Raw genomic sequence first — 18,277 nt, 5'->3', positions numbered from 1 at the left:
GGGCTGCAGATCAGCTCCTGATTTCTCATTGCTTTCTTTCGAAAGCAATGATTCAAATCTGCAGATCAGATGTTACAAAGCTAATAATACATAGTCATACTATATAACAGCAGGCAGAGTGAGAGCAAACAGAGCCCAGCCATAAGCACTTGAACTATTGCTTGCTTTCAAGCAGATATACAGTTGCTTGACATTAAGGCTCTTCAGACCTCCCTTGACAAATACCAACGTAGAAATCATGCCACATGCTACCAAACATTATCCTGGGGGGAGGGGGAAACCAAACCAACCAAACAAGCAAAGTTGCTAGTTGTACTTTTTAGAATTGCAATAATACAGATGCATTTCAAAACTTCCTGACTATCGTACTGAAAACATGCTAGATAGGATACAGAACTCCATGCATTTCCAACCTGTATTACATTTAGGAAATCAGTTCTATGAAAAGTCAGTAAGATCACTTCATAATAGCTTTTTTCTAAAGCTACAATTTCATTCTTGCAACTGTAATGCTTAAAAATCATGGGTTAGGGATTGTTCACTGAAACTTTGTTGCATCTTTTCAGTTAAGAAGTACCACCTCTCAATGCTTAAGGTGGATGTAATCTGTTATTAAGCTTTTCAGTCTAGAATATATTCTATCCAAAACTCCACATTAAATTAGCTAGAATTTTGAGCAATCAACTAAAATTCAGATGTCCACATAGCTGAGTTAGAGTCTCTTTCTTCAATATAAACTTAATAATAACCAAAGTTGATCAGATATTGAGCAAGTCTCCACATGACCTGCTGCTCTGTGAAGTGCTATTCTTTAATTACTTTCAAATCTAGTCTCATCGAGCACAAGGATGAAATGCATAGAAGGCTATAAAAATATGAATTGTATAAGAGATTTAAGAAAGAAACAACAAAGAAAGTTCAAGTAGTTTTTGGAGATAGAAACAAACAAACAAGCCAATAACTAAGAAGCATTTGTAACACCAGGCAGAAAAATAAATATCAAAAAGTCATCAAATTACATGTTAATTTTCTTTTGAATAAAAATTCAGATAGTTGTTACTGTGACATTTCTATTCTAGATCACAAAGAATTTTAACAATTTCTCAGCAGTTCTTCCTTATTTTCCAACATCAACTTTCCAACAACTTTTATCAGCATAACAACTTGCTGTAATTTCACTGGAAGTTCCACGTCTTTAATACTTTATTTCTCAAATTTTCAGTAGTCAACTACAAACACCACCTTTATTAAAGCACCTCATCAGGTACTCAGAATTTCTATTACTTTCTGAACATGTCCATCAGGATCTCCTCAAAACACATTTATTTCAGATCAGGCAACTCCCCTCATAAACGTGGCCTACTTTCTTTATTTCTACGCTACAAACACAACGCACAGCAGTATTTGAATGGATTTTCAAGTGAGCCCATCTAAAAAAAAAATCATAACAAATTCATTTAGATTATCATTCATTGCAACATATCACCTCAGCTCTCCCAGCAAGTGCTCACAGCAACTATTTCATCCAGTGAAAATACAGAGCAACATGAGATCAGGAAGAAACCGTAACTAAAACATAACAAAGATACTTGCTGACATACAAGACAGTTCCTCGCTTGAGAAGCTACATGAGAAGCTACACTCAATCAAACCCACAGAACTCTAGAACAGACACTACCTCAGCTGCATCAAAGAGCACTTTTACGTGCATTTAAGAGCCACAAAACAAATAATCTAGCGTAACTTGAACATTATTTCAAAGCTGAGTTAAAAGATACATCTATCAAGGCATACCTTCAATTTTCTGCTCAGTCATGTCTTCATATCCAAACCAGGTATCCCGTACATCAGCAACCTTGCAACAGAGAGCAGGTGTAAGTCATCATCTCAGGAAATAACCCCACCAGAATGAAACATCTCTGAACTCTCATTAGAGATCAGCTGTGCTCATTTTCTCACTTTCCCTACATTTCAATTTAAGTAAAGCTTGCAAAAAAAAAAAAAAAAAGGGAAATAAAAAATAGATAAACAAACAAAGGTATAAAATCCTATTACCCATTTCCCCTTTAGCAGTTGCCTTTCCACTTCCACTGACAGAAAAATCCTCCCCAGCTTTCACGTGTTTCACATCATCACTCACAGAATCAGTGGTGTACCCCTATGAGCAGGTGTAGGTATCTAAATTGCAGCTGCAAGTGTTTTACAATAACTAAGTATGCATGGTGGGTTTCTTTGTTTCTAAATAAAGTCAGACACCAAATTACAGAAGTCAATGAAGTTATTTTCACTAAATTTACAGTTTCAATAAGAGCAAAAAGTCACAGAGCTTGTTTGGCGTGACTAATTTTCCATAAAATCTAAATGATGGATGTGAGTTCCACTGCTTATTTTAGGCCTTCATGCCTTGTATTAGCAGCCATTTTGTAAGAACCTAAAGTAACTACAGCTCTCAAAATCTGCACGGTTATATTTTCTCGAAAGTTCCACAGTATTACAGGCTTGCATCACTTTACCGACATGTCACCTCACATTCCCTGCTGAGGCCAAACTAAGCCCATCACTGGGTCACCTGCAGAAAAGAGCCATGCAGGACAGCAATTGCTCTGCATCAGTCCTATGTTGTACCCTTGCAACACCCCCTCAACAAAATGATTCATCAGTCAGTAGGAAACCACCTTGGCTAGTTTGGCTGTTCATCAATCACCACCTTTGTTTCTTTTCTGATTTGTACAACTTATTATTACCATGCTGTAGGATTTCTTTCATTAAACACAATTTATTTACTTGAATGTAAGGCTTGGGTCAATATTCACATTCAATATTTGCATATTATTCTTACACATTTTTTATATATTGTTACACGAGAATAGACAATCTATTTCCCATCCCAGTATTTTTGTTCAAGGTTGCATTCAGCTCTGTAAAATGATCACATTTTAAACAGTGCACTAAGTATGGTTTGATTAGAGAGAAGTGTACATTCATTCATATGCAATAAAAGCACTCAAAAGTTTTTATCAAATAAGTGTTGCCCATATTCATAAAAAAAAATTTGGTTTCCATAAAACTATCATGGAAAAAGGCTGATTTTATTTCACATTCTATCTGTGGTTTATTTATTGGATGGGTCAAGGAGGATAAATAAAATGAAGAAAAAGCAAACTCATGCTTCCATAAATGTTTTGCTAGAAAGGAATTGCTCCTATACTGCATCTCTGTAGGGGAAGAAATCAGGGAAGAGATGTGGGAAGCAACAAAAGAGCTCTCAGAGTGAGTTAGTGACCACACTACTGAGCAGAACCAGCACAGCATCTGTTCCGTGAAAAACATTTCTGCTCCAAACTAGAATACTGCTGCCTAGGCCAGGACTCAAGCAGATGCAACCACAGGGCACAACAGGCATTTCCACAGAGGCAACAGAGCCTGCCATAGCACAGCTTGCTGCTCTGACTGAGCAGGGCTACACTGCTCACAAAACCATGTAGAGATGCCAGCAGATGGCTGCATGATATGCCCTGGGATATCCAGTCCTGGAGCCAGAAGGAGTGGACATCTCCACACTGGTCATTCAGAAATGCTTAGGCACTTTTCTCTTTTAGTTTTGTGTTGACACAAGTTTGTTTTCACACAATTTGAAGGTTTTTCCATAGCTCTCTGCTTAGCTCTATTCACAAAAGGAAGAAAACAGTAATGAAACCGAAATAATTTGAAGTAGCATATTTAAAATAGGGTCATGCAGCTGTATGATGTTCTTGTTAAATGGTACATGATTACATCACCATTCTTTTACAAATAAGCACAAAAGGCAAGTGAACATGTGAGCAAGTGAATGGTAGAAAACAAAATTGGGGTAAATAATAGTTGTTTGTATAATTTAAGCCGAATACTCATCACTTGCTCTTCTTTGGAAGCATCAGAAAATTCATGGTAGCTAGACTGTTGATGAAGGAATAATATAAGCATCATCTTTCAGATAAACAAGCGCAATTATATAGGCTATACCACAAGATACAAGCAATCTATTTCATCCCAAATATATCTTTGACATTTTTTTAAAATCCAGTAATTTGAAATTAAATATTTCAGTCTCAGCATCTACTAGGATATTCTCAGGTATTCTCCACGCAATACTGGACAGTATCTGTGTCAAATACTAGGGTCCTTTATACTGTCACTTTTAAACACTTCCCATCAGCAGTTCCAGTGATAAGCAGTGGAATGGTAATAATATCATATTACTTTGGCAAAGCAGTCTGGCTGATGAATTCCTGAATCCCAGGTAATGCTCTTCCATTCTAGGACTAAACTAGGGTAATCCAGCTCTCTAGTTATTTAATGTCCAGTTCTATACTTTAAATATGTTACTTCATATCAAAATGAGTTCTTGTGCTCAAATTTGCTCTGCAGATGTGGAAGTTGCTCTTAGAAAACAGGATTTTCATTCCTTTGTTTCTGTCCTTGGCACTATCTTAATTCAACATCATTTTGACACAGTGCAGTAGATAATATGTAAAAGCTAATACAATGAACGCTACTCAGCATACACAGACACAAGGAAAATGTCTGACACTACAGAAATTCTGTTCAATTTTCATTGGCTGCATTTCAGATTCTTCACCAAACTCTAATACTCCCTCTCAAATTCTGGCTCCAGAAGTTGCTGCTTAAATCCAAGTATCATACAAACACCTGATTTTCTTGCTTGCCAATTTCTTTCTTCAGAGTAATTTCTTCAAGTGCCATTTTAGCATAAAATCTATTACTTTGGCTGAAAAGGAAGGTTTCTTTTTCACTAGGAAAAATATCTGGTCCAATATGATATACAAGAAAGGCTTGTATGGGCAAAATGCCCCCACCACAGCATGGCAGGTCTCCTGACATGTTCAGATTGACTTCAAAATGTATGTAAGGACCATAGGAAACATTCCTCGGAAGAATGGTTTGTTCCTTACAGAAATTAATCTTCACGGAATTTAAAAAGGCTACCTTCCTTCAGAGTCCGTGAGAGAGATATTTATTTATTTATTCATTTATTTATTCAATTATTTATTTTCTTCTTTCTCAATTTTGACAGTTTTATATTCCAGGGAAATAGATTGGGTTTATGCAAGAAGGGATTTACATAATTTGACTGAAAAAAAAAAAAAAAAATCGTATCAGAGGGCTATAATCTTCATTCTTCAACGAACAAAGTAATTCAGCTGCAGAGGTGGGATGACATTGTTTTACTAAGGCATGGAAAGGGGATGGAAGAAAAGAGCAGAAGTAAAGTTGCAGCGCAGTTTCAGGGACAAACAACTAAGTGACAATTTGGGAAGAAAAATAATCACAACTTCATGCGTACTAGAAAACACTTTATTTAAGCCAAATAATGTCTCTGATGTTGTATTTTTGTACTGTAAAAAGAAGTTTCCTATGAGCAACCCAGTTGAGTGGTAATGAATTTAATGCATAACGCATTCGGTTACGTGGTGAGGAACAGAGGAAAATGAACAGTGATTGAGCACTATCTTAATGTCATGTATTTGTTACTCTGCATGATTTAAAAAGCTACAGGGACACCATGTAGTATTTGCTGTCTCTGTATTTTGATTCATGGCATTAGTTGAATTAGAATTATTAATGATGATATCTGGTGAACTTCTGAATTGGTAGTGCTAATTAGAGTATTTTCAACTAGGAGCATCCTTAGAGTAAATTTCTAGAAGGTTTAATATGCTCAGCATAACTTTTGGCTGCTAAGACTGAACACCTCCATCAGCAGCACCTAACAGCAATGATCTTATCATTATTTATGTATACAGCTAGATTTTTACTTTTATAGCTAAAGTCAGTGCCTGCAATGTCACTGGTGATAATGTATTACCATTTTTTATCTATGGAAATGAAAGGAAAATCACATAGGCTTAATAGGAAATATTATGGTAATCCCCATATATCAGTTAAGATAACTGTATTTCAGCAGGGCATAAATTGCCACAGGCTTCTTCTGTATTCAGACAACTCTGAGACTTAAAAGCAAATGCATATGTGTGTTTCCCTATTCTTGGTGTTCATCAACATAGTATAATTGTTGATTCAACCAGTGAAGAGGAAGGAGACATATGTGGGTCACAGGGAGTTCAGAATGATGGAAAGACACCGCTGCTAAGTATCATGAGCAATGTTATCCAAATTATGTGATAATGGTGGCTGTTAGATATTAATCCATTGGTCATGCAGAGAAATTAAAGGAAAATAGCTGACCAAGCATTTTAATGCCATACAGACAAGAGATTTTAGGATGGTTGTCTTTGGTGTTCACTTTATTAAAGGTGAAAACCTGTATATTTAATAAAAAACATAAACCACCTCAGCAATCTGTAGACGCATATACATATGAAATATACTATGGAATTTTAATTTATTGTTTCAACTATGGTAAGAACAGGGATGGAAATCTTATTTTAATGAGAGAGAATGGCAGAGGATAAAGTGCAGCACAGCCATAACTCAAAGTTGCTGCAGATTATGGTACTGTGAAACAGGGGAGAAGGTGACATGGCTTCATTACAGCTCTGAAGCCCATCAGCCCTCACAGTGTAAGGCCATGCTGTGCTACACACTGTATGAAACTCTGAACAAAACAATGTTTGCTGCCCCAACACATTTATCCACTCCATGGAAGTCAAGGAACGCCACATCAGCTTGGAAGGGGAAGGGAGAACTTCAAGGCAACCCCGGCGAGTAATAGCCCCAGCTGCCTAGGAGCTGCTCCAAAGGAACAGTGGTGGCCACAGGATGCCCATGACACTGCTCTCCTCTCATTTGAGAGGAGTGCTGGGCACAAGGGTGGGGAAGACTGTGCTGCATTATCTGACTGCCACAATTCTTCCATGTCATTTTATGCCTCTCAGGCATTCTCCCCATCCTTGTGATAAATTCCTGCGTTTTGTAGTTGCCCTCTCAGTGTAGGAGCTAATAATCATAGTGCTCAGATCCACATGTGGGATGGGGCAGGAGAAGCATGTTGCCATGGAAACCCATCACTGCATTGTTCTCTGCCCAAGCTTTGGTACCAGATTGGAGCAGCGTGCTGTAACTTTTATTATCATCTGGTGACAACTGCAAGTGTTTATCCATTACATTTTCCACTCTTTTCCCTTTTGAGTATTGCTTCACTTTCCAAGAAGCTGTAAAAACTTTCATTCATAGAGGAAAAACAAGTAATATATATTAAAAAAAAAATCAAATTTAAGTATGAAGCTTTATAAGACCTGAGCCTATTCTTATTAAAAATAACTTCCAGGGTTTTGTTGTTGTTGTTTAGGAAGTTGTTTTTGTTTGTTTTCCTAAGAAGAAAGCTGATATGCAAAAGAGATAGAAAGCCTTCAGGGTATCTTATATATCAGCCACTGCTTGCCTCATTTAAAAATACAGCCTAACCAGTGTAACATACAAAGAAAGAATCAGAGGATTCAGAGTTGTTCCATATTAATCTCCCTTTTGTTAACATTTCAGGATCTTCTTTAGTCATGTGAGGCCCCTGCTGAAAGTCAGCTTAGATTGCTCACAATAGAAAAACAATAGTATGATAAGAGAGGAGGAGGAGCTAAAACCTGTTGTGAAGCCACTACAAAATATATGGTTTTCCTTTGTTACATAATATTGACATAATGAATGCATCCTTGAAGTATGAATGACTTATGGAATCTGGACATATGCATATATGCAACTGGTAGGCTACATGTGACATATGTATCTACAAAAATAGTTAATACATATAATACATATACTAAAAAGACAAACATTTTGATTCTGCTAAGAATATACAACAGGTTTTAACACCATTTTTAAAAATTAATAAGTAAATTACTCTATTCTCACCCATAACGTGCAGAATGAGCGTTTAGCCACTGATCTTTTAAGGCAGTTCCATGTCTGTTTATGCATAGAACACATTCATTCTCAAGGTATATACTGCTGTTTGATGAGCTTCTTCTGGATGCCATTAAGTTAACAAGTCACATCTCCAGTTCAGACTGCGTCTGATACAGCGTGAGCTGACAGTTCTGACCAGGTCAGAGTATATCAGCTTTCTGAGAAGGCTGTAGTGACTGCCTGTGTGTGGAAAACATGACTGCTGGTGCTCAGCTGTTGGCGCTCAGCTGCTGGCAACCCCTGTGTAAGATCAATAAGTATACAGATGTTGTAAAGTATTGGATGATCAATAAGCATACAGAGAAGTTAGGCTGGTAAGATTATTGCATTGGAAAAGATAATCAGAGATAAATGGAAAATGCTCACCAGTGTTAGAGGCTTGCAAGAAACCCCACAAGGAACAATCTGCAGAGAGAGGTCCTTACTCAGTAGAAGTCAGCCCTTAAATGGGGTCTAGGAGAGGTGGAGCCAGGCTTCACACCTTCCATTCACACAGGTGAATTGCCTTCACCTATGCTCTCGGGGCTGACCAGTCCTCATCTCAGGTGATCTATCTGAGGTTCAGGCTGTGATTCAACAGTTCCAATACACCCCTATAATGCCTGAACCAGCAGTGGACAGCCAGGCACTCTCAGCTGTTAGGAAGAGAGCTGATGGCACAAGTGGTACTCGCTGTTTGCCTGGCTTACAATTGAGAGAATGCAGAGCAGATGGCTGGGAAGGGACAGGGTGAAGAGTAAATATCTGTAGTCCAAGCAATCTCCTTGGACCGAATGGGCACGTCAGGCCAGCAGATCAGGATTCATGCTTTATCCTGGTCTTCTAGATATGACAGTAATAATAAATGTACCTTAAAAATTGATGAAATACCACTCACAAGGCACCAGAAGAAGTAAAATCAACCATTTCCTTTCCATTTCCACGTAAGTAATGTTTTAATTACAAGTGGATTATTTTGTGATTGCAAATGAGCAGAAGAATGCCTGAGACAGTGATTGACATGGTAATGATGAAAAGTGTTTCCTGTTAAGTATCTCACCTCCAAGACCATCCTCCATTTATCTGGTTTGCTCATCAATGAAGAGTTTTCCAAAGATTTTCCATCATGTACTATTTTAGACATGCCAGAAAATATTTGCTTTCTCTATTCCTGCTGTACAACTTCTTAAATTCTAACTGGCTTGGTTTTACTACAGAAAATGAAGATTCATACTTTCTATGACCACTGACCTGAATGACGACACACTGGCAGTTTCCCTGACCACCCCAGGGCTGCACACTACTGTCCTTTTGGCTATGTGGAAGCAGAAGAGCATCACTGTTACAGATTACTGTTGTACAGATATTACTTTGGTTTGAAAACAAGTACAGCTGCATTTAGATGGTATGGCACCAATGATAGGCTCATCCTTTCAAGATTTGTTAGCCTGCTCGTTTGTAGCCACCAACACAAATGTACAAAGGAGTACTGACAGATTCACAAAGGTAGGCACTATGAAGTGTAACTGAAGACATCCATGTGAGGGAAATGTTTAATGTTACTTAGCTAATGAGCAATCACTGTGGCTACTAGACAAATTGGCTTTTCTGGAATGCATTGGGAAAATGACAAAGGTGCAGTAACACTATTTTCTCTCAGCTTTACTGAAAACAGTTTGGTTTCAGATGATATCTTACAACTATCTTACTATTAAAACAAACAGGCAAAAAGGAAAAATGAATAAATAAATAAAACATACTCCAGCACAATCAAATAGCTGGTGCCTTTGTTTGCATTAGACCAACTGCCCAGCAACACAACACTGTACCAAGAAAGAAAGGAAATGGTACCTCTGCTATGAAGAAAGGTTGAGGGAGCAGCTTAGCTTTGACCGCATAGTGGCCTTCCAATACTTCAAGGGAGCTTATAAGCGGGAACGAAAGTGACTTTTCACACAGTCTAATAGTGATAGAGGACAAGGGAGAATGGCTTTAAACTAAAAGAGGAGAAATTTAGGTTAGATGTTAAGAAAAAAATCTTTATTCAGAGGATGATGAGGCACTGGAACAGACTGCCCAGAGGAGCTGTGGATGTGCCATCCCTGGAGGTATAAAGTCCGGGTTGGATGGGGCCCTGGGGAGCTGGCAATCCTGTCTATGGCAGGGAGGTTGAAGTAGATGATCTCTAAGGTCCCTTCTAACCTGAGCCATTCTATGATTCTGTGATTTTATGATTTGCTAAATCAAACTGTTTGTCTCTATCTTTTACACTCTGAAAATAGAATATTCTTGCAGGAGCTTCAATCCAGTATACGCTATTAAGTCCTGAGCATATTTGTCAAATTCACCAGCACTGTTACCACTGACTCTTCAAATGTGTGTAGCCTTGAATTACAGTTTATGGCGTAAGGGGTGCTTGTCAGCGAGCCTGGGCAACTGGAATCTGAGGATTTTTTTGAGTGTTTGTTTTTAGCAGGTCAAAAGGTGGTATCATTAGAAGAAGGAGAAGGGATTGCTTAGTCTCACAGTCTGAGCCAGAAAAGTCACCCATACAACATTCAAAATCCTTTTCTGGAGAATTTTGCAAGACCTATAACACAACTTTCGTTCAGTCCACAGGTTTGTTCTGTGGCTGGGGAATGGGTAGAGAGAGATATGAAACAATCAGGCCTTATAGCCTTTTGGGATAAACATCACCACAGTAATGGCCCTGGCTGACCACAGCCTGCACTTGGGGTTCCACTGTGGCCATACTGGAGTCTTCATCAGCATTCATTTCTGTACACAGCCTCCCCTTATTTCACATCCTCAAATACTGAGAGGATGACAAGGAGAAAACTAAATGCAGAAAAAATAGATTTGACCTGGCATGCTCATTTCTGGAGAAATTCTTTTTGTAAAAAGAATTTGTAGCAGCAATGAATTTGGGAGCAGACCTTTTGAAAACTAGCGTAGAAGTATAAGCACATACAATACTTTCTGGATACAGTAACACAATTCAATTTTATGTCCAGTCTCTGGCCTTTTATCTAATGTTAGAATAAACATGACTTTTCAAGCCTATTAGATAAAACATTAAGCTGAAGTGTGATTTTTAAAGTTTCATATTTTCTTTTCTTTTTCCTTAGGCTGTGCTGAAAAAAAAAAAGCAAAGGAAACTGAGATTTTAATCTCCAAGTGGTTATCCTGATAACTAATAAATCTAACCTTTCCAAGCAGACGTATGAAGTTAAGGGGACTAATTGATCATGTTGGCACAAAGGTGTTGTTCATTCTGCAAAGGCCAAGTTAATCCACATTGATGTGATTCAAATTAACCTTAATCAGCAACTAGGCTGACTGTGATTTCATTACTGGATATGCTACAATTAGACATCTCCTGTCTTTAAATGCCCCTCAGCTTTATTGCAGTGATTTTATTTTTTTTTTTTTAATAATAAACACCCATTTACACATCAAATGCTATTAGTGTAATTGGCTTTAAGATTGACTTTTTTGTGTAGTCACTTTTTGGTTCTGTTTATTCTGAAAAGGTCAAGTAATACAGATTGATGTGATCTAAATTAACCTCAAACAGTTACTTCTCAGAACGATATGCTGTCATGGTGGGAAGGATCAGACAGTTCCCTTTTTTTTTTTTCTCCCCCCCCCCCCCTTCCAGATGCATAAATCATATGCATTTCATTCCTGGAGGCAGCTGCAAAACACTTACAACCCTATAAATTATCTTCATAATAGAATTCAAAGCCAGTTGACTGTTTATCAGAAAACTTTATCTTTTCCCATTGCAGCAAGGCAGGTATGGCATACGCTGTACAAAACACACAGATTTCAAAAATGGGGTATTAAAGCCTGATCCAAAGTCCACTTTCTTCCTTTGGATTCCATACCTCACACAGGCAGTGTGAACACAATTTTCAACTGCAAATTCATGGATGCTGTGCTTGATTGTGGCATTGAGGAAGTAAAGCAGATTCCCTCATTTTATTTGGTTTCTTGAGGAAAACAAGTGCAATTTCCTTACCTCTCTTCTTCTTCAATTATCTCAAGCTAAGAGTAACGCTTCTTAATACTGCCATGATGAAATGGAAAGATACAGTGAGTAAAACACTCAAGAAGGGCCACAATAAATACAAGACCAAAAAGTTCTCTTTTCTTCCGAGGGAAAGAATTCAATGCAGAAGGTGAGGATGGTAAGCATCATCTACAGTGCTCTCTCATGCTCTCTCAGTGGCAATGTCCCCAGAGGCTAGAGGAGGCCATATCAAGACATCTCTGAAGCCCCTGTAGGAGCTGTGTCCCTCATGTTCCCAAATGGGTATGAACTGGCAGGGCTTAGTGTGACAACTGGAAAAAGAAAGAGGGAAAGAAGGAAGACAGCAAGATAGGCAGGCCATCCTCCTGTTCTATGTATCTTATGTCTTCCATGTCTCTGCACTCAAGGGGCCTAAGCGGGACACAGATATATGGAAATCCAACTCAACACAGAGAGTAACCACAACTGTCACATCATTTATTGATCAGAATAAATGTTTAATTTTGCATTTAGTTATAGATCGTGCTGCAATCAATAATTAATTTGACAGTTGTGGTTATTTTACATGTCCAGTCACCTTTCTACGTGCAAGATGACCAGAAGTGCATCATTTCCACTCAGCCTTGAACCTGCATCCGAAGAAGGCAGTGCAGCACACTAATGCTGACAGTGCTGGTGTGGCTTCAGAGCCATATCCTCCTCTGACAGCATCTGCTCACATATCAGACCCACCCTCCTGCTTCCCTCTGTTAAAATCCTCAAATTTGAAACTCAGCTCTGTATAGTTCACGAGGAGAGTGCACTATGCCAGAAACAAATAAAAGGAACATTTTTAATCCCATAGAACCCTCTCAAACATACGAGAATGTCTGCAAGGAGAAACAAATACACAGCCAGAAGACCAAGTGGTGCTGATTGTAAAGACATCTTAAAAAGGAAAAACGTTCATTGGATCTCCACTGCAGTGGAAAATCCAGACTCTTTTTCTGAATAATGCAACACCTTGAATAAAGAATTGTAAGAAGCTGCAATTACTCTGGGAGATATCCCTAAATCTTGCAGCTTTGGAGGCTGGAAGAAAAGAGAGCGGAGGCAGCTCTATCTTTCTAATGTTTACACAACACTATGGTTGCTCCCTTAATAAACCTCAATGAGCAAGAAATATGAAAAACCTCCTTGTAATTCTTTGGAAAGTTTCAGCACTGAACTTTATTTAGGATACATTTGATCTTTAAATTTGGATACACAGGAGAGATCTCTCTTCTCTGTCTCCTCTTTGCCACTGTGTTTCCTCAAGTGTGCAAAATCTGTAAGGTTTTATTGATTTTTCCCTCACTGTTCAGTTTGAAATAGAAAGGGTTGAGATGGACTCTAGATGAACCAATCCACCATACGTACAGGGACAAACCTTTTTTGCTTGGGGTATCAATTACTTCAGTGCTCAACATATAAGCAGTATTAGAGACATAATAAAACAACCTATCACAGATTGCCTTAGTGACCAATCGCATGTAATAAACTTAAAACTGACATAATACTTGTAACATAAACACTGACACTAATTATGAAAACAATCACATTCAAAGACAATTATAGTAGGGGTTTGTAAGTACAATCACAACTGCTGTTTATGGTGACATAAATAATATCATCAGTTTGTATGAAAGATTATCTGCAGATGTGAAGAAGATTATGCTTGGCAGAACTCAGAAAGAGGAGCAAATTGCAATCATTTTCCTTTATGCAAACCACGGAAAGTAGTATTACATCACTAAAAATGAGCTCTAAGACTCAGGTAAAAAATTGACCAGCTTTTTCCCTAAATGTCAAGTAATATCTAAGATGACAATATGAAAAACAAAACAAAAAAAACAAAACAAAACAAAAAAAAAAAAAAAACCAAAAAAAACCCCTTCATTTATGGATGTGTGTGAATGTTTGTCTGTAACTACATGTTTTCCAGTTTGGATAAAAATGTTATAAAAAAAAAATGGATGAGCTTTTAGTATATATTTCTTTGGGCCTTCTGGAAAGATTAAATATTAGCATTCATGCAGAGGAAATTGTTTCAAAGTGGTTTTAATAAAGTTTTGAATTCATACGACAAAAAAAAAAAAAGAATCTTTTGTATTGGTGAATGACCAGAAATAGGCAGACTCATCAAATGGGTATATGGCTTCATATTCATTAGGATGTTATCAAGTCTGATTTTGCAATTAGTAGTTTTATCTCTCCTACTTAGATTCGTGTCCCCCATTATAAACTGAGATTAATTTAACTACATCAATTTATAAGCAACAAAATGTGTAGAGTCAGTTATCATGCAAATACTCACTTCTTCTGCCATTCCAAAGTGTCATTTGCAGACATTTATTTTTACAAGAGCATAAAACGATCCCAAAGTAGTTTATTGCAAAGTGATAAATCATACTGTGGCTCTTACTACTCTGGTTCCCTAAGTAAGTTTCAGTACAACTTAAATAAGCATGTTAATGACTGTTATCAGTGGTTTGCTGTTGTTAAGATTTTTGGTTTATGACTGTGTGTGTACATTTGTCAAAATAAAGCCTACACAGCCCAGAGTACTTTCTTTGCTGTCCTCTGACAACATTTATACCCTACTACCTTGCCCAGCAGCACTTCAAAAAAGCCAAATACAAAGAAGGTTTCAGTTTCACTTTAACATACCCAATTTAGCATGTTAGCTGAATGAAAAACTTGAAGGCTGCCAAATTATCTTTGGAACACAACAGCTATACTGGAGATGAAACCTGGAGCTTTTCTTTGAAGCTGAGCTACCTGCTAAGTACTCTTGACCATGGGTGTTAAAAACTCAGCCAAAAGCATGGTTTATCTCCCTTCTGGTTGTTTTGTACTCAACAAGCTCCTGGAATGCTTCAGAGTAACGTTTCATATTTAAACCTAGATTTGAAAAAGGGATCAGCCTTTTGTAGAAAGGTGAACTGTATTTCCAAAACAACAGTTTGATGACAAATAATATTCCATTCAAGCACCAAAATCACAGGCAGATTTCACCAGAACCTCTTCTAATACATCCTAGTCACTTATTTCAAGGCGCATAGGAGAAAATGAAGCAAAAATACTATTACTCCCTGTAACCATTCCAGGCACAGGTGGTATTCCCCAAGAGACGGTACTGGGGCCTGACCTGTTTAATATTTTTTTTTCATGACCTGCACAAGGGGACCGAGTGCACTCTCAGTAAGTTTGCAAATGACAACAAACTGGGAGGAAGTAAGTAGGATGGCCCTACAGAGGAATCTGAATAAGCTGGATAAATTGGCTGAGGCCAGTGGGATGAAGTTCAACTAGACGAAGTGCCAAGTCCTGCACTTTTGTCACAACAACCCCAGGCAACAATACAGGCTTGGGGCAGAGCGGCTGAAACAGCGTGTGGAAGAAATGGACATAATGCACATGACATTTAGGAGAACATTTTATTATGTGAGTTCCTCTACAATGGCTATTTTTCAGTATTTCTGGAATAATGCAGAAAGAACGGTCTTGGGACTACAGGAAAAAAAAAAAAAGACATTTAGTATAGACTGGTTTTTAAAAAGAATCCTTCATGCACAATCTATTATCTGTTATGTAGCTAAAAAGCCAGAACTGTTTCTAAAGATTCAAGGCTGGAAAAATTGGATCCACAGATTCAGTGGGTGGACAAATTTGCATAAATGGCATATATTCACTACAATAAAAATGTTGCCATCTGCTGTAAGAGTGGATATGAGTCACTATCTTGATGAGGTTAGAATTTTTGAAGAAAAAAAAAAACAAAACAAAACAACTGCAGACAAATGCCACAAAGAAATTGACAAAAGATTTATTTCCCCAAGCATTAATATCTAACAACCTTCAGAAAACTGGGGCCATTCCAGAGATAAAGAGAGTTACCAGCCTTTGAACATCTCAAAAGAACTTGAAGAATGGTTAGGAACAATAGAATGGTCAGTCTAATCCTTCTTCATAGGTAAAAATCATTATGGATCAGAGATTACAGGTAGAAGCATTGCCCATAAGCTTGGATTCAAAAAAAGTAGATATTGTCATTCTGTTCTCTTTGATGGATGGGACTATGGATCTGAGTAGCAAACTGGTATAGTACATTCGATTCAGTGTTTACTAAGTGGTTTACAGAAAAGATTAACCCCATATGTAATTAATAATAAACAAAGATTTATCCAGAACTTCAAAGAACAAATTAAAAAAAATCAATTACTAGTGTAGGTACAAATATTTGTAGTAGTCTCTAGTGAGATTACTAGTGTATGTACCTCTTGGCCAACACAATTTTCTGTCATGTTCTTCAGGATATCTTCCTTTTTATCAGAAGCTGAGAGAGGATATGAGCCTTGCAAAAAGAGAGTTTAAAAGGTCTAATGGCTCTGTATGATCCAAATTTTATGAAGTTTAGAATCAATTTATTAATCTGAATAAAGTGTCTGAACACACATTTGAAAAGAGTTTAAGAAAACAACAAACAACAACACATGAAAGCAGAATACATACATCTCCCACTAGTTTCCTCATATTAGTAAGGTCGTACTATAGACAGGAAACTCCGGAAACTTTTGACATTCATTGGTTCTGAAGCAAAACGAAGACCTTGGCAAATACTCTCTTTTCAGAAAAACAGGCAAGAAATCTGAGAAAACTAACCATAGTATGAAAAGAGGATCATGCAAAATATGCAGGTTTTTTTGGTCTTCTAATGAAAAAATCTCAAACTGCTGTCATAACTTTATGAAAGACCTGACTGAACTGGTCGCAGTCAAACCTTAGTCATTAGTAACAACACAAAGATTTATTATATATTTTGTTCACCTTTAAGACAATCTAAATTCAACAATGTTACTTTTAATCTTAGGAAAGGAAGGGAAAAGACTGAAAGCTTCACACCATGTAAGTTATACTAAATTTCCAGAAAGAGCTTGATGACATTTGTCTTCCAAACATATGTCCTTGCTCACACTGTACAATTTTAAATCCAATCTTATTGCAAAAAAAAAAATTTCAAAATATAGTCATGATTTACAAAGCTGTTAAAAAATCACAACATAAATGTTACATACCTTATATATACATATATGTTAGCATCTACATATGTGGAAATTGAAATATATCAGCATAATTTACTGAAAGCTACTGTTCCATTGTAGCTACTCTTGAATTTCTGTAATTAACCTCATTATGTAGCTAGATTCTACTTTTTAAACTGAATGTCCAGGTAAAAAAAAAAAACTATGCACAGACTCTCAGTTCTGGAAAGTTTTCAGAAGAGATCTCTATGTCCAGAAATTGCTGACTTCAATATAATTGTTTTAACCTTTCAGTAAAAATTGCTTAAAGATACAGCTCAAACTGGAAGTCTGACCGCCATTATCTTGTCCATTAACTTAATAAGAAACCCTCGCATGCTTATCACTAGGTTCAGGTGAGACCTGTATCAAATAGATCGGAGCTCTCTGGCTTTATTCTTGACAAACGTTCTGTTAGAAGACTCTCTTCTCCTTCCCTTTATCTCCTCGCTTCCCCTTCTCAGAATTTTGGATGTACATACACACTCACATTCCACCTAATTCTATCTAAATTTATTTAGGTAGCCCAAGCCTTCATTTGTTCTGTTCCTTAATCCTCATTAATTTTTGAATTGTCTCTTCTCTAGATATCCTATCTGATTGAAATTAAATATGCATTCAGCCAAGACATACACATTTCTCTTTGCTTATAACTAAATCAATACGTTAAATAATTCATAAAGATTTTAACCAATATTTCAATCTAATTAAATAAGTATTGTATATGTTTTATTAGTTGGTATTCAGTTTGACTAGCATTGTCTTATTTAACTTCATTTTACAGACATGATTCATTTAATTTGTTTCCATATTATTTACACCTGCATTTACTTATAAACAGCAGATCTATAAAATCTCTGTAGGATGGGGACTAGGGTAAGAAGAATGAGAGAGCTTGGGCAAAAGTAGTACCTTTTTTTCTTGAAATTCTCTATGTACATTTTTTTTTTTTCCTAAAATGATGGTACTTTAAAAAAAAAAATCTAGATAACTTTTTTTCTGTTTAGTGTTATATTGAAAATGTTAAAATGTTTCTACTTTATTCAGTAGAACTGTATGTGAAATATTTGGAGCAAATAGAAGCCATATAATCTGACCTTAACAGACTTAGTAATGAATGCAATTGCGACTGTGGGGGGGATGAAGTTACAGCAATTCTGCAGAAAACTCCTGTGAGGCAGTGTATAATTAACAATTAAGACAGTAATTCTTCTTACTTCCATTTACTTTAGGTGATCAT

General features: G+C 37.0%; 1 long non-coding RNA gene across 1 annotated transcript in view; it reads right to left on the bottom strand.

The window, feature by feature from the left end:
* The window catches only part of LOC104910520 (uncharacterized), a 160,986-nt gene that overhangs the window by 104,952 nt on the left and 37,757 nt on the right, over positions 1–18,277 (bottom strand). The window contains exon 2 of the long non-coding RNA XR_014882770.1: positions 1,795–1,855. This is a non-coding gene — a long non-coding RNA (uncharacterized LOC104910520). The remainder of the gene's footprint in view (positions 1–1,794; positions 1,856–18,277) is intronic.

The sequence above is a fragment of the Meleagris gallopavo genome, chromosome 4, assembly GCF_905368555.1.
Source record: "Meleagris gallopavo chromosome 4, MGAL_WU_HG_1.1, whole genome shotgun sequence".
Lineage (NCBI taxonomy): Eukaryota > Metazoa > Chordata > Aves > Galliformes > Phasianidae > Meleagris > Meleagris gallopavo.
This window is presented reverse-complemented; position numbering and strand designations above follow the sequence as displayed.